The 24,077-nt window shown below is 45.3% G+C and overlaps 1 pseudogene; it reads right to left on the bottom strand.

Moving 5' to 3' along the window:
- Nucleotides 1-1,601: 1,601 nt before the first annotated feature.
- On the bottom strand, nt 1,602-23,616 carry LOC112240360 (annotated as a pseudogene).
- Between the last annotated feature and the right edge of the window lie 461 nt (nt 23,617-24,077).

Genomic DNA, 24,077 nt, shown 5'->3' with positions numbered 1-24,077 from the left:
CAATACTACCCTGGTAGTAGGCACGCCAGTCCTCCAGCAGCAATACTACCCTGGTGGTAGCAGCAACACTCCTCCACGCCAGATCCTCCAGCAGCAATACTACCCTGGTAGTAGGCACTCCAGCAGCAATACTACCCTGGTGTAGGCACGCCAGTCCTCCAGCAGCAATACTACCCTGGTGGTAGGCACGCCAGTCCTCCAGCAGCAATACTACCCTGGTGGTAGGCACGCCCAGTCCTCCAGCAGCAATACTACCCTGGTAGTAGGCACGCCAGTCCTCCAGCATCAATACTACCCTGGTGGTAGGCACGCCAGTCCTCCAGAAGCAATACTACCCTGGTGGTAGGCACGCCCAGTCCTCCAGCAGCAATACTACCCTGTCCTCCAGCAGCAATACTACCTGGTGGTAGGCACGCCATCCTCCAGCAGCAATCACTACCCTGGTGGTAGGCACGCCCAGTCCTCCAGCAGCAATACTACCCTGGTATAGACACGCCAGTCCTCCAGCAGCAATACTACCCTGGTGGTAGGCACGCCAGTCCTCCAGCAGCAATACTACCCCTGGTGGTAGGCACGCCAGTCCTCCAGCAGCAATACTACCTGGTGGTGGCACGCCATCCTCCAGCATATCAAATACTACCTGGTGGTAGGCACGCCAGTCCTCCAGGCAATACTACCCTGGTATAGGCACGCCAGTCCATCCAGCATCAATACTACCCAGGTGGTCAACATCTCAGTCCTCCAGAAGCAATACTACCCCTGGTGGTAGGCACGCCCAGTCCTCCAGCAAGCAATACTACCCTGGTGGTAGGCACGCCAGATTTCAGACACGGCCACTGACACTAAAACATGTTATTTACAGATGACAAAGAATTTAATTCAAAATCAACTGATACAGAACAAGACTTATAAATATTAGAATATTCAAAGAGCCTCTATCAACACCTCAAATAACTCAGCATATCAACATATCTCAGCATATCAACATAACTCAGCATATCAACATATCTCAGCATATCAGCATATCAACATATCTCAGCATATCAACATATCTCAGCATATCAACATAACTCAGCATATCAACATAACTCAGCATATCAACAACATATCAACATATCTCAGCATATCAACATAACTCAGCATATCAACATAACTCAGCATATCAACATAACTCAGCATATCAACATATCTCAGCATATCAACATAACTCAGCATATCAACATATCTCAGCATATCAACATAACTCAGCATATCAACATATCTCAGCATATCAACATATCTCAGCATATCAACATAACTCAGCATATCAACATATCTCAGCATATCAACATAACTCAGCATATCAACATAACTCAGCATATCAACATATCTCAGCATATCAACATAACTCAGCATATCAACATATCTCAGCATATCAACATAACTCAGCATATCAACATATCTCAGCATATCAACATAACTCAGCATATCAACAACATAACATAACAACATAAAGATCAACATATCTAGCATATCAACATAACTCAGCCTATCTCATATCTAACTCAACATATCAACATAACTAAATCTTCAACATAACTGGGACAACAGCATATCAACATATATAACAACTAACCCTTTATCTCAACTAACTAACACTTAAATCTTCTTCTGGGACAACACCCTTTTCCCTACATAGTGCACTACTTTAGACCAGAGCTCTATGACACCCTATTCCCTACATAGTGCACTACTTTAGACCAGAGCCCTATGACACCCTATTCCCTACATAGTGCACTACTGTAGACCAGAGCCCTATGGCACCCTATTCCCTACATAGTGCACTACTGTAGACCAGAGCTCTATGGCACACTATTCCCTACATAGTGCACTACATTTGACCTGAGTCCTATGGAATAGTGTGGCATTTTGGAAGCAGACCATGTCTGAGCCCGACAGTTGATGTGGGCTCCTATCCTCTCTCTGAGTCTAGCTAGGACTGATGTTGTCCCTGGTTCACCTCTGCTCTGCTGGACCCTGGTCTCCGTGGGGGAGGGGGGGGGCGCTCTCAGGCACCGACCCAGGCAGGACGGGTACCTCGCGGGAAGGCAGCGGCTCCAATCTGGGCCCCCCGTGGGGCCTTCCCTGAAGCCATCCTCTACCCCTGACTGGCCACAGTGGATCTGGAGGGGGAGGGGCTGGTCGCTCCTCCTCTACCCAGCACGCCTGCCTGCTGGCTGGGGTCCGGCCGCGACCAGGGCTGCCTCTGGGGCTGGCTCCACCACGGGGACTGGGGGGCTGGGCTCTACCTAGCCTGGGGGAGCTGTCCCAGGGAGGCCGAGTTAACACGGAGGGGGCCTCCATGGGGGTGGATGGGTGTTGGAAGGAGGGAGGAGGGCGTGCTTCTTCTCTAAGCTGCCCTGACTCTGGCCTGGTCGGTTTCTCCTCCTCGAAGTGCACCTATAGGGGAAACAGACGGTCTTCATATCTACATCTGTAGATATGTCTGTACATCTGTCTGTCTTATCTACAACAAGACTGCATCATAAATGGCACCCTAATCCCTTTATAGTGCACTACTTTAGACCAGAGTCCTATGGGCTTATAGTACTAACCTGTGGTCTAGGTCTGCCTGCTCCCTGTCTCTGTAGACACTGTAACCTCCTGAGGAGAAAGGCCTTGTCCTTCCCCTCCTAACACCACAGAGAGAGAGAGAGAGAGAGAGAGAGAGAGAGAGACACAGGAGGAGAGAAATGGATGGATTAGACAGGGAACAGAGGAAGGGGAGAGAGGAAGAGAGAGAGGGAAGAGAGGAAGGGGAGAGAGGAAGAGAGAGAGGGAAGAGAGGGGGGAAGAGGGAGAGAGGGGAGAGAGAGGGGGGAAGAGGGAGAGAGGGAGGAAGGGGAGAGAGGAAGAGAGGTGCGTGTGTGTTTGTATAGGTGTGTGTGTGCTTCAGTGTATGTATGTGTAGGAGAGCCTCACGTTGACGATCTGTTCCCGTAGAGACATGATGAGACGTTTACGACCCTGAGTCACCTGCCACAGGAAGTACATCACCACCCTACAGGAAGAGACATGATGAGACGTTTACGACCCGAGTCACCTATCACAGGAAGTACATCACCACCCTACAGGAAGAGACATGATGAGACGTTTACGACCCTGAGTCACCTGCCACAGGAAGTACATCACCACCCTACAGGAAGAGACATGATGAGACGTTTACGACCCTGGAGTCACCTGCCACAGGAAGTACATCACCACCCTACAGGAAGAGACATGATGAGACGTTTACCCCTGAGTCACCTGCCACAGGAAGTACATCACCACCCTACAGGAAGAGACATGATGAGACGTTTACGACCCTGAAGTCACCAGGAAGACATCACCACCCTACAGGAAGAGACATCACCTGCCACAGGAAGTACATCACCACCCTACAGGAAGAGACATGATGAGACGTTTACGACCCTGAGTCACCTGCCACAGGAAGTACATCACCACCCTACAGGAAGAGACATGATGAGACGTTTAAGAGACCCTGAGTCACCTGCCACAGGAAGTACATCACCACCCTACAGGAAGAGACATGATGAGACGTTTACGACCCTGAGTCACCTGCCACAGGAAGTACATCACCACCCTACAGGAAGAGACATGATGAGACGTTTACGACCCTGAGTCACCTGCCACAGGAAATACATCACCACCCTACGGGAAGAGACATGATGAGACGTTTACGACCCTGAGTCACCTGCCACAGGAAGTACATCACCACCCTACAGGAAGAGACATGATGAGACGTTTACGACCCTGAGTCACCTGCCACAGGAAATACATCACCACCCTACGGGAAGAGACATGATGAGACGTTTACGACCCTGAGTCACCTGCCACAGGAAGTACATCACCACCCTACGGGAAGAGACATGATGAGACGTTTACGACCCTGAGTCACATGCCACAGGAAGTACATCACCACCCTACAGGAAGAGACATGATGAGACGTTTACGACCCTGGGTCACCTGCCACAGGAAGTACATCACCACCGTACAGGAAGTAAAGGCACATTTTTATATTTTAGTCATTTACCAGACGTTCTTATTCAGAGCTACAGTCAGAGAATCCATCTTAACATAGTTAGGAGCTAGGCTAGCTATAGTAACCACACTGTCATAGTACATTATCCCTCAATAGAGTAGTTATCAGACAGCTAGGAGCTAGGCTAGCTATAGCAACCACACTGTCATAGTACATTATCCATCAATAGAGTAGTTATCAGATAGCTAGGAGCTAGGCTAGCTATAGCAACCACACTGTCATAGTACATTATCCCTCAATAGAGTAGTTATCAGATAGCTAGGAGCTAGGCTAGCTATAGCAACCACACTGTCATAGTACATTATCCCTCAATAGAGTAGTTATCAGATAGCTAGGAGCTAGGCTAGCTATAGCAACCACACGGTCATAGTACATTATCCCTCAATAGAGTAGTTATCAGATAGCTAGGAGCTAGGCTAGCTATAGCAACCACACGGTCATAGTACATTATCCCTCAATAGAGTAGTTATCAGATAGCTAGGAGCTAGCTAGCTATAGTAACCACACTGTCATAGTACATTATCCCTCAATAGAGTAGTTATCAGATAGCTAGGAGCTAGGCTAGCTATAGTAACCACACTGTCATAGTACATTATCCCTCAATAGAGTAGTTATCAGATAGCTAGGAGCTAGGCTAGCTATAGTAACCACACTGTCATAGTACATTATCCCTCAATAGAGTAGTTATCAGATAGCTAGGAGCTAGGCTAGCTATAGCAACCACACTGTCATAGTACATTATCCCTCAATAGAGTAGTTATCAGATAGCTAGGAGCTAGGCTAGCTATAGCAACCACACTGTCATAGTACATTATCCCTCAGAGTAGTTATCAGATAGCTAGGAGCTAGGCTAGCTATAGCAACCACACGGTCATAGTACATTATCCCTCAATAGAGTAGTTATCAGATAGCTAGGAGCTAGGCTAGCTATAGCAACCACACGGTCATAGTACATTATCCCTCAATAGAGTAGTTATCAGATAGCTAGGAGCTAGGCTAGCTATAGTAACCACACTGTCATAGTACATTATCCCTCAATAGAGTAGTTATCAGATAGCTAGGAGCTAGGCTAGCTATAGTAACCACACTGTCATAGTACATTATCCCTCAATAGAGTAGTTATCAGATAGCTAGGAGCTAGGCTAGCTATAGCAACCACACTGTCATAGTACATTATCCCTCAATAGAGTAGTTATCAGATAGCTAGGAGCTAGGCTAGCTATAGCAACCACACGGTCATAGTACATTATCCCTCAATAGAGTAGTTATCAGATAGCTAGGAGCTAGGCTAGCTATAGCAACCACACTGTCATAGTACATTATCCCTCAATAGAGTAGTTATCAGATAGCTAGGAGCTAGGCTAGCTATAGCAACCACACTGTCATAGTACATTATCCCTCAATAGAGTAGTTATCAGATAGCTAGGAGCTAGGCTAGCTATAGCAACCACACTGTCATAGTACATTATCCCTCAATAGAGTAGTTATCAGATAGCTAGGAGCTAGGCTAGCTATAGCAACCACACTGTCATAGTACATTATCCATCAATAGAGTAGTTATCAGATAGCTAGGAGCTAGGCTAGCTATAGCAACCACACGGTCATAGTACATTATCCCTCAATAGAGTAGTTATCAGATAGCTAGGAGCTGGCTAGCTATAGCAACCACACTGTCATAGTACACTATCCATCAATAGAGTAGTTATCAGATAGCTAGGAGCTAGGCTAGCTATAGTAACCACACTGTCATAGTACATTATCCCTCAATAGAGGTTATCAGATAGCTAGAGCTAGGCTAGCTATAGCAACCACACTGTCATAGTACATTATCCCTCAATAGAGTAGTTATCAGATAGCTAGGAGCTAGGCTGAGCTATAGCAACCACACTGTCATAGTACATTATCCCTCAATAGAGTAGTTATCAGATAGCTAGGAGCTAGGCTAGCTATAGCAACCACACTGTCATAGTACATTATCCCTCAATAGAGTAGTTATCAGATAGCTAGGAGCTAGGCTAGCTATAGCAACCACACGGTCATAGTACATTATCCCTCAATAGAGTAGTTATCAGATAGCTAGGGCTAGGCTAGCTATAGCAACCACACGGTCATAGTACATCATCCCTCAATAGAGTAGTTATCAGATAGCTAGGAGCTAGGCTAGCTATAGCAACCACACGGTCATAGTACATTATCCCTCAATAGAGTAGTTATCAGATAGCTAGGAGCTAGGGTAGCTATAGCAACCACACTGTCATAGTACATTATCCCTCAATAGAGTAGTTATCAGATAGCTAGGAGCTAGGCTAGCTATAGCAACCACACTGTCATAGTACATTATCCATCAATAGAGTAGTTATCAGATAGCTAGGAGCTAGGCTAGCTATAGCAACCACACGGTCATTGTCAGTACATTAGTCAGAGCTAGTAGCCTTAGCTTCTGTTCTTTATTTCTTTATTTCATGGGAGGATAAAACCGTTACACACACAGTAACATACTGTACCAGGACTGGACATGGGAGAGGTGTGTGTGTACACAGCTACTCACAGTACTATGAGTGTTAGGAGGCAGTAGAAGACTTGACTGTGTAGTATAACGTTGATGATCCAAGCCAGCCAGGCAGAGTGGGGCTGAGAGGCCTGAAGGGAGGCTAGCCACTGGTCGACAGTCTGCATCACCCAGCCCTGGCCCTGGAACGGACCACACACACTAGAGGGAGGGAGACTGGGGACCGAGACAGGACAGGTAGGGTTAGTGTGTGTCTATCCACTGGTCTACAGTCGGTGTGAGAAAGTTACAGATGCACAGATATCATACCGCCCCCCCACCAACAAAAAAAAGCTAACCCTGTTATTGTAATGGTGAGTGGTTAACATGTCCTGGGGGTGTGATATTTGAGCGTCTAACTTTCTCACTCATCATCATTCAAGATTCATTCATTCATTCATTCACGGTTAATTCACGGTTCTGGCTCTGTACTCCAGCACTTTGGATTTCAAATGATACAATGGCTATGAGGTTTAAAGTACAGAGTGCGGACAGTCAGCTTTAATATGAAGGTATTTTACAGACGCACAAATATCATACCAACAAGACATGCTAACCTCTCACCGTTACAATTACAGGGAGGTTAGCATTTTTTTGGGAGGGTATGACATTTATGCCTCTAACTTTCTCACTCATCATTATTCACAATTCATTCTAGTCTATCTGTAACCATGGTAGCATCCACATTAATGTAGAAGTGTTTAGAAATATCTATTCTTATTTACAATAAAAGTGACTCCAAAATGACACAATACATTATTTACCATTCATTTCTATTGGGCACCAAATAATCTGAAACACAACCAAAACAAACAACAAATGCAACCAACAAGTTTGTAGAGTCACAAGCTTGATGTAGTCATTGTGTGCTAGAAATATGGGACTAAATACTAAACTTTAAACTACTTTAAGACACATATTTGTCCCAATACTTCTGGTCCCCTAAAATGGGAGGACTAAGTACAAGAAGTGCTGTAATATCTAAATGGTTCACCCAATATGGATGAAAATACCCTCAAATTAAAGCTGATACTCTGCACGTTAACCTCATAGTCGTGGTACCATTTCAAATCCAAAGTGGAGTACAGAGCCAAAACAACAAACAAAATGGTCGCTGTCCCAATACTTTTGGAGCTCACTGTACTTCCTGTGCTTGGCCCTCCAAGCACAGGAAGTACAGCATAATAAATGGCTCCCTATCCTCCAGATGTGTACCAAACTCACTGAAAGTGGCAGTAATAACACGTCTTCTGAAAAAGCCAAACCTTGACCTGATAAATGAAAATAAACTATCAGTCTGTCTAATCTCCTGTTCCTGTCAAAAACGCTAGAAAAAGCTGTTTCTCAGCAACTCACCGCCGTCCTGAAAACAAATAATGTATACGAAACGTCCCAGTCTGGTTTTAGACCCCACCATAGTACTGAGACCACACGTATGAAGGTTGTAAATGACCTTTTAATGGCGTCAGACCGAGCCTCTGCGTCTGTCCATGTGCTCCTAGACCTTAGTGCCGCTTTCGACAACATCAATCACCACATTTTTTGGGGGGGGAAAGATTGGAAACCATAAATGGTCCACACGGATAAGTTCTTATCTGTCAGAAAGTTATCAGTTCGTCTCAATGGATGGTTTGTCTTCGGACGTTCGGTGTTCCCCAAGGTTCCGTTCTAGGACCACTATGGTTTTCACTATATATGCTACCTCTTGGTGATGTCATACGGAAACACAATGTCAACTTTCACTGCTATGTGGATGACACACAGCTATAGATTTCAATGGAACATGGTGAAGCACCAAAAATTGCCAACCCCAAAGCCCATGCTTCAGACATAAGGAAGTGGATGGCGGCAATTTTGGTGCTTTTAATTTTTGACAAAACAGAGATGCTAGTTCTACGTCCCAAGAAACAAAGAGATCCTCTGTTGAATCTGACAATGAATCTCGATGGTTGTACAGTCGTCTTAAATAAAACTGTGAAGGACCTCGGCGTTACTCTGGACCCTGATCTCTCCTTTGACTAACATATAAAACGTTTTTTCCCATCTTGCAGAAAAGATAATCCATGCTTTTGTCACTTCAAAATTAGACTACTGAAATGCTCTACTCTCCGGCTACCCGGATAAAAAAACTAAATAAGCGTCAGCTAGCGCTAAACCCGGCTGCTATAATCTTGACATATTACATCATATCACACCAATCATATTACACCAGTGCTAGCCTCTCTACACTGGCTTCCTGTTAAGGCTCGGGCTGATTTCAAGGTTTTACCGCTAACCTACAAAGCATTACAGGACTTGCTCCTACCCATCTCTCAGAGTTAGTCCTGTGGTACATACTGTATCTACATGTACGCTACGGTCACAAGACGCAGGACTCCTTATAGGGCTTTCTCCTATAGAGCGACATTTCTATGGAATGATCTGCCTGTCCATGTGAGAGATGAAGACTCGATCTCGACCTTTTAAGTCTTGACTGAAGACTCATCTCTTCAGTAGGTCCTTTGATTGAGTGTAGTCTGGCCCAGGGGGGTTGAAGGTGAACGGCAAGGCACTGGAGTACCTTTATTTTTTATTTTACTAGGCAAGTCAGTTAAGAACAAATTCTTATTTTCAATGACGGCCTAGGAACAGTGACGAACCATCCTTGCGTTTTCCACCTGGCCGGCTCCCCTCACTCCACTAAGTTCCTGTCTCTGACCCTATTACGGAGGCTGAGTCACTGGCTCGCTCTCACTCTCCCATGCCCTCCCTAGGAGGGTGCATTCCTCTGTCTCTGACCCTATTACAGAGGCTGAGTCACTGGCTCGCTCTCACTCTCCCATGCCCTCCCTAGGAGGGTGCATTCCTCTGTCTCTGACCCTATTACAGAGGCTGAGTCACTGGCTCGCTCTCACTCTCCCATGCCCTCCCTAGGAGGGTGCATTCCTCTGTCTCTGACCCTATTACAGAGGCTGAGTCACTGGCTCGCTCTCACTCTCCCATGCCCTCCCTAGGAGGGTGCATTCCTCTGTCTCTGACCCTATTACAGAGGCTGAGTCACTGGCTCGCTCTCACTCTCCCATGCCCTCCCTAGGAGGGTGCATTCCTCTGTCTCTGACCCTATTACAGAGGCTGAGTCACTGGCTCGCTCTCACTCTCCCATGCCCTCCCTAGGAGGGTGCATTCCTCTGTCTCTGACCCTATTACGGAGGCTGAGTCACTGGCTCGCTCTCACTCTCCCATGCCCTCCCTAGGAGGGTGCATTCCTCTGTCTCTGACCCTATTACGGAGGCTGAGTCACTGGCTCGCTCTCACTCTCCCATGCCCTCCCTAGGAGGGTGCAGTCCTCTGTCTCTGAGCCTATTACGGAGTCTGAGTCACTGGCTCGCTCTCACTCTCCCATGCCCTCCCTAGGAGGGTGCATTCCTCTGTCTCTGACCCTATTACAGAGGCTGAGTCACTGGCTCGCTCTCACTCTCCCATGCCCTCCCTAGGAGGGTGCATCCCGTCATGCCACACTGTACTCCACGTGAGTGGGTTGAGTCCCTGACGGGATCCGGGATCTTCCTGTCCAGTTTTGCACCCTCTGGGACTCCTGTGGCGGGGGAGATCTTCGTGGACTATACTGCCCTACCACACAGGACACCAGATAAGACAGGAGAATTACACCAGATAGGACAGACTGACCCTAGCCCCCCGGCACATAGACTATTACAGAATAGATACTGGAGACTGAGACAGGGGAGGGTCATTTACCCCCTGGACAGGGCCAACTAGGTAGGCTATAGCCCCACCTACTTTGCCAAAGCACAGCCCCCCCACCAACAAAGGGATATCAACAGACCACTAACTTACTACCCCGAGACAAAGCAGAGTATACTGCCCTACCAAGCAAAAAGGCAGTACCTGCTCATAGCGTGGAACTGCTTTGATTCACCTTGGTTTCACAGTACCTTTATGCAGTTACTGTTAACATGACCCCCCATTTTCTACAAAACACAATACAATAGATGAAGGATACTTGTCCACATGATGAAGCATGTATTTAATGTAGCAAAAAATTACATTAACTCATTTTCAACCAAATGAGCAGTTACTGCCTTTTTGCTTGATAGGCATTCTATGTCTCCCAGGACCTGGGCCCATGCCTCAGAACTACCGGGCCTGACGATTCCTGCTGCTGGTCTTCTATGAACATTTGAACATCTTGAAGAACGATCTGGCCTTCATGGCCATGTTCTGTTATAATCTCCACCCGGCACAGCCAGAAGAGGACAGGCCACCCCTCAGAGCCTGGTTCCTCTCTAGGTTTCTACCCAGGTTACTGCCTGTCTAGGGAGTTTTTCCTAGCCCCGGTGCTTCTACATCTGCATTGCTTGCTGTTTGTGGTTTTAGGCTGGGTTTCTGTAGAAGCACTCTGCTGATGTAAAAAGGGCTTTATTAAAAACATTGTATTGATTGTGAGTGTGTGTGTATGTGTACCTCCAGAGTGTGTATGCCAGCAGGGCCAGAGCCCCAGGTAACAGGGGAGGAAGAGGAGGGAGATGAAGAGGGTCTGCATCTGACCCACCCTACCCAGGAGCTGGGAGGATGGCAGCTCCTTATACTGGTCTAGGAGAGAGGTAGGGAGGGAGGAGGAGAGAGGGGAGGAGGGGGAGAGTTAGGGAGGGAGGAGGGGGGGAGAGGGAGGGAGGGAGGGAGGAGGGTAGAGAGAGAGGTAGGAAGGGAGGAGGGGGGGAGAGAAGGAGGAGGGGGAGAGGGAGGGAGGAGGGGTAGAGAGAGAGAGGTAGGGAGGGAGGAGGGGGAGAGAGAGGTAGGGAGGGAGGAGGAGAGAGAGAGTAGGGAGGGAGGAGGGGGAGAGAGGGAGGGAGGAGGAGGGAGAGAGGGAGGGGGAGGAGAGAGGTAGGGAGGGAGGAGGGAGGGAGGGACTAGGTAGATATAGCCCCCCTACTTTGCCAAAGCACAGCCCCCACACCAACAAAGGAGGGGGGGAGAAAGAGGTAGGGAGGGAGGGAGGGGGGGGAGGGGGAGAGAGGTAGGGAGGAAGGAGGAGGGAGAGGGTGAGGGAGGGGGGGGGGAGGGAGGAGGGGGAGGGAGGAAGGAGTCTGAGTCTACATCTCAAACTGCACCCTAGTATCACAATGGAACCCTAGTATTAGAATGGCACCCTAGTATTCAACTATTAGTGCACAACTTTTCACCAGGGCTCTACCTTCTTTAGGTGGAAGATTAGGAAGAGTTTGATGAGTTGAACGACAGGGAGGAGAGGAGAGAAGTACACCCCTATCCTGGAGAGGGAGAGAGACAGAGAGAGAGGCAGACAGACCAACAGGCAGACAGACAGAGAGAGGCAGACAGACAGACAGGCAGGCAGGCAGAGCAACATTAAGATAGTCTCAAGCTAATGATACACTAGCATTTTTTTTTGCCAATATTGCCAAGCAATGTTGCCAGCATTGGTTGCTGCAACATTTTTTATGTTGGGGAATTTTCATCAGCTGCGCCAAGTGTGCAATTTTAGGACTACTCCAATCAGAGCTCAGATATTGGTCATGTGATCAGTCTGCTATTCTAATATATTTTGAAAAAAATGTACATCCATTTAGCTGTGAAATGTTTGCCATTCACACCTCATATGTTGCCTCACTATAATATTGTATCATGATACGCTAATGCATACATACTGTGTTCAGTTTGTCATGTTTAACTGACGAAAATGGTGGGCATGCTAATCGATTAGCATGCTAATCGAAACCCACGTTTTAAGTCAATGGGACGAACAGGCTATTTCGCTAGCTAGCCATGTAGATTTTACATTTCGTTTTTTTTTTTGTTTAAGATAGTTTTTTGTATGTCGAACAAGCTGGCTAGCTAGATGAATACCATGTACACTTCCTATCTTAGAATTATGAACTAAAAAGTTATTAATTTACTGCGTGTTTGTTAGCTGATGACAACAGGAATTAACAAGCAATAAGAAACAAGTAAATACACTGAGAAATGTAATTATTATTAATGTCCAAGTTGTTCATGATTGTTCCAGTGTCTCATACCCCACTCCGTTGCTCGGCAACATTGTCTAACAAACTTGCAAGTGTATCATCAGTTTTTGGTCCCGACTAGAGAAGAGTCTGGTATAGATATATTCAACTAGACAGGAACTGACAGAGATATGTATATATATATATATATATATATATATATATATATATATATATAGGTTACTAGAGATGCAGAGGGTATATATATATGTTACTAGAGAAGCAGAGAGGGTGAGATATAGGTTACTAGAGAAGCAGAGAGGGTAGAGATATAGGTTACTAGAGAAGCAGAGAGGGTGTAGATATAGGTTACTAGAGAAGCAGAGAGGGTGTAGATATAGGTTACTAGAGAAGCAGAGAGGGTAGAGATATAGGTTACTAGAGAAGCAGAGAGGGTAGATATATAGGTTACTAGAGAAGCAGAGAGGGTGTAGATATAGGTTACTAGAGAAGCAGAGAGGGTAGATAGAGGCAGAGGGGTAGATATAGTTACTAGAGAAGCAGAGAGGGTAGAGATATATGTTACTAGAGAAGCAGAGAGGGTATAGATATAGGTTACTAAAGAAGTTAGAGAGGGTAGAGATATAGGTTACTAGAGAAGCAGAGAGGGTGTAGATATAGGTTACTAGAGAAGCAGAGAGGGTAGATATAGGTTACTAGAGAAGCAGAGAGGGTGTATAGATAGGTTACTAGAGAAGCAGAGAGGGTAGAGAGGGGTTATATAGATATAGGTTACTAGAGAAGCAGAGAGGGAGAGGGTAGATATAGGTTACTAGAGAAGCAGAGAGGGTAGAGATATAGAAGTTACTAGAGAAGGTTACAGAGAAGGAGAGGGTGAGATATAGGTTACTAGAGAAGCAGAGTAGGGGGTAGATATAGGTTACTAGAGAAGCAGAGAGGGTGTAGATATAGGTTACTAGAGAAGCAGAGAGGGTAGATATAGGTTAGAGAAGCAGAGAGGGTAGAGATATAGGTTACTAGAGAAGCAGAGAGGGTGTAGATATAGGTTACTAGAGAAGCAGAGAGGGTGTAGATATAGGTTACTAGAGAGAGGGTAGGGAGGAGGAGGGTGTAGATATAGGTTACTAGAGGGCAGAGGGTGAGATATAGGTTACTAGAGAAGCAGAGAGGGTAGAGATATAGGTTACTAGAGAAGCAGAGAGGGTAGGGAGAGAAGCAGAGAGGGTGTAGAGGTTACTAGAGAAGGAGAGGGTGTAGATATAGGTTACTAGAGAAGCAGAGAGGGTGTAGATATAGGTTACTAGAGAAGCAGAGAGGGTGAGATATAGGTTACTAGATATAGGTTACTAGAGAAGCAGAGAGGAGTGTAGATATAGGTTACTAGAGAAGCAGAGAGGGAGGGTGTAGATATAGGTTACTAGAGAAGCAGAGAGGGTAGAGATATAGGTTACTAGAGAAGCAGAGAGGGTAGGTAGGTTACTAGAGGCAGAGAGGATAGATATAGGTTACTAGAGAAGCAGAGAGGGTGTAGATATAGGTTACTAGAGAAGCAGAGGGTATAGATATAGGTTACTAGAGAAGCAGAGAGGGTAGAGATATAGGTAGAGATATAGGTTACTAGAGAAGCAGGTTACTAGAGAAGCAGAGAGGGTAGAGATATAGGTTACTAGAGAAGCAGAGAGGGTATAGATATAGGTTACTAAAGAAGCAGAGAGGGTAGAGATATAGGTTACTAGAGAAGCAGAGAGGGTGTAGATATAGGTTACTAAAGAAGCAGAGAGAGTAGAGATATAGGTTACTAGAGAAGCAGAGAGGGTATAGATATAGGTTACTAGAGAAGCAGAGAGGGTATATATAGGTTACTAGAGGCAGAGAGGGTGTAGATATAGGTTACTAGAGAAGCAGAGAGGGTATAGATATAGGTTACTAGAGAAGCAGAGAGAGAGAGAGAGGGTAGGTTACAGAGAAGCAGAGAGGCAGGTAGGTTACAGGTTAGAAGCAGACAGGGTAGATATAGGTTACTAGAGAAGCAGAGAGGGTAGAGATATAGGTTACTAGAGAAGCAGAGAGGGTAGAGATATGGTTACTAGAGAAGCAGAGAGGGTAGAGATATAGGTAGCATTGGTAGATATAGGTTACTAAAGAAGCAGAGAGGGTAGAGATATAGGTTACTAGAGAAGCAGAGAGGGTGTAGATATAGGTTACTAAAGAAGCAGAGAGGGTAGAGATATAGGTTACTAGAGAAGCAGAGAGGGTATATATAGGTTACTAGAGGCAGAGAGGGTATAGATATATTTACTAGAAAGCAGAGAGGGTGTAGATATTTACTAGAAAGCAGAGCCAGGGTGTAGATATAGGTTACTAGATAAAGCAGAGAGGGTAGAGATATAGGTTACTAGAGAAGCAGAGAGGTTGTAGATATAGGTTACTAGAAAGCAGAGGGGGTAGATATAGGTTACTAGAGAAGCAGAGAGGGTAGAGATATAGGTTACTAGAGAAGCAGAGAGGGTAGAGATATAGGTTACTAGAGAAGCAGAGAGGGTGCAGATATAGGTTACTAGAGAAGCAGAGAGGGTAGAGATAGGTTACTAGAGAAGCAGAGAGGGTAGAGATATAGGTTACTAGAGAAGCAGAGAGGGTATAGATATAGGTTACTAAAGAAGCAGAGAGGGTAGAGATATAGGTTACTAGAGAAGCAGAGAGGGTGTTATTTACTAAATAAGCAGAGAGTAGAGATATAGGTTACTAGAGAAGCAGAGAGGGTATAGATATATTACTAGAGAAGCAGATGACAACAGGAATTACTAGAGGCAGAGAGGGTATAGAATAGGTTACTAGAGAAGCAGAGAGGGTGTAGATATAGGTTACTAGAGAAGCAGAGAGGGTGTAGATATAGGTTACTAGAGAAGCAGAGAGGGTGAGATATAGGTTACTAGAGAAGCAGAGAGGGTGAGATATAGGTTACAGAAGAGAAGGTAGATATAGGCAGAGGTGTAGATATAGAAGTAGATATAGGTTACTAGAGAAGCAGAGAGGGTAGAGATATAGGTTACTAGAGAAGCAGAGAGGGTAGAGAATGATATAGGTTACTAGAGAAGCAGAGAGGGTGAGATATAGGTTACTAGAGAAGCAGAGAGGGTATAGATATAGGTTACTAGAGAAGCAGAGAGGGTAGATATAGGTTACTAGAGAAGCAGAGAGGGTATAGATATAGGTTACTAGAGAAGCAGAGAGGGTGTAGATATAGGTTACTAGAGAAGCAGAGAGGGTATAGATATAGGTTATATAGGTTACTAGACTAGAAGCAGACTAGGGTAGTAGATATAGGTTACTAGAGAAGCAGAGAGGGTATAGATATAGGTTACTAGAGAAGCATAGATATAGGTTACTAGAGAAGCAGAGACTAGGGTAGCTAGAAGAGAGGGTAGAGATATAGGTTACTAGAGAAGCAGAGAGGGTGTAGATATAGGTTACTAGATATAGATATAGGTTACTAGAGAAGCAGAGAGGGTAGATATAGGTTACTAGAGAAGCAGAGAGGGTAGATATATAGGTTACTAGAGAAGCAGAGAGGGTGTAGATATAGGTTATATATAGGTTACTAGAGAAGCAGAGAGGGTAGAGATATAGGTTACTAGAGAAGCAGAGAGGGTAGAGATATAGGTTACTAGAGAGAAGCGAGAGGGTAGGTTACTAGATATAGGTTACTAGAGAAGCAGAGAGGGTAGATATAGGTTACTAGAGAATATAGCAGAGAGGGTGTAGATATAGGTTACTAGAGAAGCAGAGAGGGTAGAGATATAGGTTACTAGAGAAGCAGAGAGGGTAGAGATATAGGTTACTAGAGAAGCAGAGAGGGTAGAGATATAGGTTACTAGAGAAGCAGAGAGGGTAGACTAGAGAAGCAGAGAGGGTAGAGATATAGGTTACTAGAGAAGCAGAGAGGGTAGAGATATAGGTTACTAGAGAAGCAGAGAGGGTAGATATAGGTTACTAGAGAAGCAGAGAGGGTAGAGATATAGGTTACTAGAGAAGCAGAGAGGGTAGAGATATAGGTTACTAGAGAAGCAGAGAGGGTGTAGATATAGGTTACTAGAGAAGCAGAGAGGGTATAGATATAGGTTACTAGAGAAGCAGAGAGGGTAGATATAGATATAGGATATAGGTTACTAGAGAAGCAGAGAGGGTGTAGATATAGGTTACTAGATATAGGTTACTAGAGCAGAGAGGGTAGAGATATAGGTTACTAGAGAAGCAGAGAGGGTAGAGATATAGGTTACTAGAGAAGCAGAGAGGGTGTAGATATAGGTTACTAGAGAAGCAGAGAGGGTAGAGATATAGGTTACTAGAGAAGCAGAGAGGGTAGAGATATAGGTTACTAGAGAAGCAGAGAGGGTAGAGATATAGGTTACTAGAGAGGGTATAGATATAGGTTACTAGAGAAGCAGAGAGGGTGTAGATATAGGTTACTAGAGAAGCAGAGAGGGTAGAGATATAGGTTACTAGAGAAGCAGAGAAGCAGAGGGTAGATATAGGTTACTAGAGAAGCAGAGGGTAGGGTAGAGATATAGGTTACTACTAGAGAAGCAGAGAGGGTAGAGATATAGGTTACTAAGAGAGAAGCAGAGGGGTAGAGATATAGGTTACTAGAGAAGCAGAGAGGGTAGAGATATAGGTTACTAGAGAAGCAGAGAGGGTAGAGATAAAGAAGCAGAGAGGGTAGGTTACTAGAGAAGCAGAGAGGGTAGAGATATAGGTTACTAGAGAAGCAGAGAGGGTAGAGGTTACTATAGAGAAGCAGAGAGGGTATAGATATAGGTTACTAGAGAAGCAGAGAGGGTATAGATATAGGTTACTAGAGAAGCAGAGAGGGTAGAGATATAGGTTACTAGAGAAGCAGAGAGGGTAGAGATATAGGTTACTAGAGAAGCAGAGAGGGTGTAGATATAGGTTACTAGAGAAGCAGAGAGGGTAGAGATATAGGTTACTAGAGAAGCAGAGAGGGTAGAGATATAGGTTACTAGAGAAGCAGAGAGGGTATAGATATAGGTTACTAGAGAAGCAGAGAGGGTAGAGATATACTAGAGAAGCAGAGAGGGTTAGAGATAGATAGGTTACTAGAGAAGCAGAGAGGGTATAGATATAGGTTACTAGAGAAGCAGAGAGGGTAGAGATATAGGTTACTAGAGAAGCAGAGAGGGTGGATATAGGTTACTAGAGAGGAGAGGATAGATATAGGTTACTAGAGAAGCAGAGTGGGTAGGACTATAGGTTACTGAGTGGCCAGGGTCTGAGCGTTGATCAGATCTAGAGGCGTTCCTGGCCACGTCAAACTCTGCCGGCTTCACAACACACCTGGTGGCAATCACACTAAAGACAACAACAGGTGTGCTTGAGTCCATGTTGGAGTTAAATACTAAACTCTCTATATAAGTGTATTTTTGTAAATATACTAAACATGGAATAACCACAGATAGATGGGCATACTTGTTGAGGAGAGGAGAGGCAAAAGGGGGTGCAACTCAATATCAGGAAGGTGTTCTTAATGTTTTGAACACTCAGTGTATACAGTACTATACTAGTTACAACATTGATGTGCACCACAGTTGGTTTTTAATTACCCGTTAAAAACTACTACTACTAGACTGACTGTCGTAGCCATCAATTAACAATCATCCACATTAGCAAACATATTTCAAACTTCACATTTCTCTAGTATTATAGTTTCTCTAGTATAGGCTACTTATACTTATAGACAGCTGTACTTGTAGAGGTATTCTCCACAGTATAGTAATATAGTATAGTATAGTATAGTATGGACAGCTGTACTTGTAGAGGTATTCTCCACAGTATAGTAATATAGTATAATATAGTAAAGACAGCTGTACTTGTAGAGGTATTCTCCACAGTATAGTAATATAGTATAGTATAGTAATAGAGTATAGTATAGGATAGTAATATAGTATAGTATAGTAAAGACAGCTGTACTTGTAGAGGTATTCTCCACAGAATAGTAATATAGTATAATATAGTATAGTATAGTAAAGACAGCTGTACTTGTAGAGGTATTCTCCACAGAATAGTAATATAGTATAGTATAGTAAAGACAGCTGTACTTGTAGAGGTATTCTCCACAGTATAGTAATATAGTATATAGTATAGTATATAGTATAGTAAAGACAGATGTACTTGTAGAGGTATTCTCCACAGAAGGATCCCAGCAGACAGAAGATGAAGTCCACTATGACCAGCCGGTACACATCCTGACCAACATACGACTCCCAGCACTGTAGGACAGACAGACAGACACACATCCTGACCAACATACGACTCCCAGCACTGTAGGACAGACAGACAGACACACATCCTGACCAACATACGACTCCCAGCACTGTAGGACAGACAGACAGACAGACAGACAGACAGACAGACAGACGGACACACATCCTGACCAACATACGACTCCCAGCACTGTAGGACAGACAGACAGACAGACAGACAGACAGACGGACACACATCCTGACCAACATACGACTCCCAGCACTGTAGGACAGACAGACAGACACACATCCTGACCAACATATGACTCCCAGCACTGTAGGACAGACAGACAGACACACATCCTGACCAACATACGACTCCCAGCACTGTAGGACAGACAGACGGACACACATCCTGACCAACATACGACTCCCAGCACTGTAGGATAGACAGACAGACAGACAGACAGACAGACAGACAGACAGACAGACAGACAGACAGACAGACAGACAGACAGACAGACACACATCCTGACCAACATACGACTCCCAGCACTGTAGGACAGACAGACAGACAGACAGACACACACATCCTGACCAACATACGACTCCCAGCACTGTAGGACAGACAGACGGACGGACACACATCCTGACCAACATACGACTCCCAGCACTGTAGGACAGACAGACAGACACACATCCTGACCAACATACGACTCCCAGCACTGTAGGACAGACAGACGGACACACATCCTGACCAACAAACGACTCCCAGCACTGTAGGACAGACAGACGGACACACATAGGGCTCTGGTCTAAAGTAGTGCACTACACAGGGAATAGGGCTCTGGTCTAAAGTAGTGCACTACACAGGGAATAGGGCTCTGGTCTAAAGTAGTGTACTACACAGGGAGTAGGGCTCTGGTCTAAAGTAGTGCACTATACAGGGAATAGGGGTCTGGTCTAAAGTAGTGCACTATACAGGGAATATGGCTCTGGTCTAAAGTAGTGCACTATACAGGGAATAGGGCTCTGATCTAAAGTAGTGCACTACACAGGGAATAGGGCTCTGGTCTAAAGTAGTGTACTATATAGGGAATAGGGCTCTGGTCTAAAGTAGTGTACTATATAGGGAATAGGGCTCTGGTCTAAAGTAGTGTACTATATAGGGAATAGGGCTCTGGTCTAAAGTAGTGCACTATACAGGGAATAGGGCTCTGGTCTAAAGTAGTGTACTATATAGGGAATAGGGCTCTGGTCTAAAGTAGTGTACTATATAGGGAATAGGGCTCTGGTCTAAAGTAGTGCACTATATAGGGAATAGGGCTCTGGTCTAAAGTAGTGCACTATACAGGGAATAGGGCTCTGGTCTAAAGTAGTGCACTATAGAGGGAATAGGGCTCTGGTCTAAAGTAGTGCACTATGTAGGGAATAGGGTCCTGGTCTAAAGTAGTGCACTACACAGGGAATAGGGCTCTGGTCTAAAGTAGTGCACTACACAGGGAATAGGGCTCTGGTCTAAAGTAGTGCACTATATAGGGAATAGGGCTCTGGTCTAAAGTAGTGCACTATATAGGGAATAGGGCTCTGGTCTAAAGTAGTGCACTATACAGGGAATAGGGCTCTGGTCTAAAGTAGTGCACTATATAGGGAATAGGGCTCTGGTCTAAAGTAGTGCACTATATAGGGAATAGGGCTCTGGTCTAAAGTAGTGCACTATACAGGGAATAGGGCTCTGGTCTAAAGTAGTGCACTATATAGGGAATAGGGCTCTGGTCTAAAGTAGTGCACTATATAGGGAATAGGGCTCTGGTCTAAAGTAGTGCACTACACAGGGAATAGGGTGCCGTATGTGACTAAGCCAATATGTGTGTAGTCGTTCTTACCGGGACGTTGCCGGGGACCAGCGCTAACCAGTAGTAACACAACACTACTAGGATAGACACCTTCAGCATCGCATTCCTGCAGTCACAGAGACAATAACATGTTACCTACTACTGGTGGTCTGGGGTGTTACAGTCACAGAGACAATAACATGTTACCTACTACTGAGGGTCTGGGGTGTTACAGTCACAGAGACAATAACATGTTACCTACTACTGAGGGTCTGGGGTGTTACAGTCAGAGAGACAATAACATGTTACCTACTACTGAGGGTCTGGGGGTGTTACAGTCACAGAGACAATAACATGTTACCTACTACTGAGGGTCTGGGGTGTTACAGTCACAGAGACAATAACATGTTACCTACTACTGAGGGTCTGGGGTGTTACAGTCACAGAGACAATAACATGTTACCTACTACTGAGGGTCTGGGGGTGTTACAGTCAGAGTAGAGACAATAACATGTTACCTACTACTGAGGGTCTGGGGGTGTTACAGTCACAGAGACAATAACATGTTACCTACTACTGAGGGTCTGGGGTGTTACAGTCACAGAGACAATAACATGTTACCTACTACTGAGGGTCTGGGGTGTTACAGTCACAGAGACAATAACATGTTACCTACTACTGAGGGTCTGGGGTGTTAGTCACAGAGACAATAACATGTTACCTACTACTGAGGGTCTGGGGGTGTTACAGTCACAGAGACAATAACATGTTACCTACTACTGAGGGTCTGGGGTGTTAGTCACAGAGACAATAACATGTTACCTACTACTGAGGGTCTGGGGGTGTTACAGTCAGAGTAGAGACAATAACATGTTACCTACTACTGAGGGTCTGGGGGTGTTACAGTCACAGAGACAATAACATGTTACCTACTACTGAGGGTCTGGGGTGTTACAGTCACAGAGACAATAACATGTTACCTACTACTGAGGGTCTGGGGTGTTACAGTCAGAGTAGAGACAATAACATGTTACCTACTACTGAGGGTCTGGGGTGTTACAGTCACAGAGACAATAACATGTTACCTACTACTGAGGGTCTGGGGTGTTACAGTCACAGAGACAATAACATGTTACCTACTACTGAGGGTCTGGGGTGTTACAGTCACAGAGACAATAACATGTTACCTACTACTGAGGGTCTGGGGTGTTACAGTCACAGAGACAATAACATGTTACCTACTACTGAGGGTCTGGGGTGTTACAGTCACAGAGACAATAACATGTTACCTACTACTGAGGGTCTGGGGTGTTACAGTCACAGAGACAATAACATGTTACCTACTACTGAGGGTCTGGGGTGTTACAGTCACAGAGACAATAACATGTTACCTACTACTGAGGGTCTGGGGTGTTACAGTCACAGAGACAATAACATGTTACCTACTACTGAGGGTCTGGGGTGTTACAGTCACAGAGACAATAACATGTTACCTACTACTGAGGGTCTGGGGTGTTACAGTCAGAGTAGAGACAATAACATGTTACCTACTACTGAGGGTCTGGGGTGTTACAGTCACAGAGACAATAACATGTTACCTACTACTGAGGGTCTGGGGTGTTACAGTCACAGAGACAATAACATGTTACCTACTACTGAGGGTCTGGGGTGTTACAGACACAGAGACAATTACATGTTACCTACTACTGAGGGTCTGGGGTGTTACAGTCACAGATACAATAACATGTTACCTACTACTGAGGGTCTGGGGTGTTACAGTCACAGAGACAATAACATGTTACCTACTACTGAGGGTCTGGGGTGTTACAGTCAGAGTAGAGACAATAACATGTTACCTACTACTGAGGGTCTGGGGTGTTACAGTCAGAGTAGAGACAATAACATGTTACCTACTACTGTGTACTGTGTGTGCGTGGGTGTGTGTGTGTACTGTGTGTGTGTGGGTGTGTGTGTACTGTGTGTGCATGGGTGTGTGTGTGTACTGTGTGTGCGTGGGTGTGTGTGTGTACTGTGTGTGCGTGGGTGTGCGTGTGTGGGTGTGTGTGTGGGTGTGTGTGTACTGCGTGCGTTACCTGAGCACCGTGACGTAGACGCGTGTACGTGGGCTATCGTAGCGCTCCAGTCTGTGTGCTTGTGTGTAGAGTAGTGATATGAAGGTGTTGAGGACACACACTGCTACAGGCAGCAGCAGAGACCAGGCCTCTGTCAGGACATCCTCTGGACTGGGGGACGTTACCACACGCTGGAGGAACACACACACATCACATGGACCCACACACACACACACACACACACACACACACACACACATCACATGGACCCACACACACACACACATCACATGGACCCACACACACACACACATCACATGGACCCACACACACACACACACACACACACATCACATGGACCCACACACACACACACACACACACACGGAATCATACACACACATCACATGGACCCACACACACACATCACATGGACCCACACACACATCACATGGACCCACACACACACACACACACATCACATGGACCCATACACACACACACACACACACACACACACACACACACACATCACATGGACCCACACACAAACACACACACAAACACACACACACACACACAAACACACACACACAAACACACACCACATAGTAAACATACATATTTACAGAGGTAGTTCCAGGTGACAGTACAACACATTAAACTTGTGTGTGTGTTTGTGCTACTGACCTGCAGGTTGTGCTGACAGAGGTAGTAGACAGCCACACAGGCCCCAGTAGCCAGACAGACAGACAGAAGCCAGACAGTCAGACGGACCAGACAGGCCCTCATCTTGTCTGACACAGACAGCTCTCTCTTCACTCTGCTCTCCCTTAGAGACTCCTAGACAAACACAGCTATTAAGATGTGTGTGTGTGTGTGTGTTTCATTCTGTCTGTTCCCCCAGCCCCCCCAAGGATGCCTTTTGCATGCAATAGCCTACTCAACCAAGCTACAAGGTCAGCGTTAGAGGTTTCAATATAAATCAATAATTAGAGGTTTCAATACAAATCAATAATTAGAGTGTGTTTCTGTGTGTGTGTACCTTCAGTAATACTAGCAGGTTGTTTCTGTGTGTACCTTCAGTAATACTAGCAGGTTGTTTCTGTGTGTACCTTCAGTAATAGGAGCAGATTGTTTCGTGTGTGTGTGTGTAAGTGTGTGTGTGTGTGTGTGTGTGTGTGTGTGTGTGTGTGTGTGTGTGTGTGTGTGTGTGTGTGTGTGTGTGTGTGTGTGTGTGTACCTTCAGTAATACTAGCAGGTTGTTTCTGTGTGTGTGTACCTTCAGTAATACTAGCAG

The sequence above is a fragment of the Oncorhynchus tshawytscha genome, unplaced genomic scaffold, assembly GCF_018296145.1.
Source record: "Oncorhynchus tshawytscha isolate Ot180627B unplaced genomic scaffold, Otsh_v2.0 Un_contig_11903_pilon_pilon, whole genome shotgun sequence".
NCBI lineage: Eukaryota > Metazoa > Chordata > Actinopteri > Salmoniformes > Salmonidae > Oncorhynchus > Oncorhynchus tshawytscha.
This window is presented reverse-complemented; position numbering and strand designations above follow the sequence as displayed.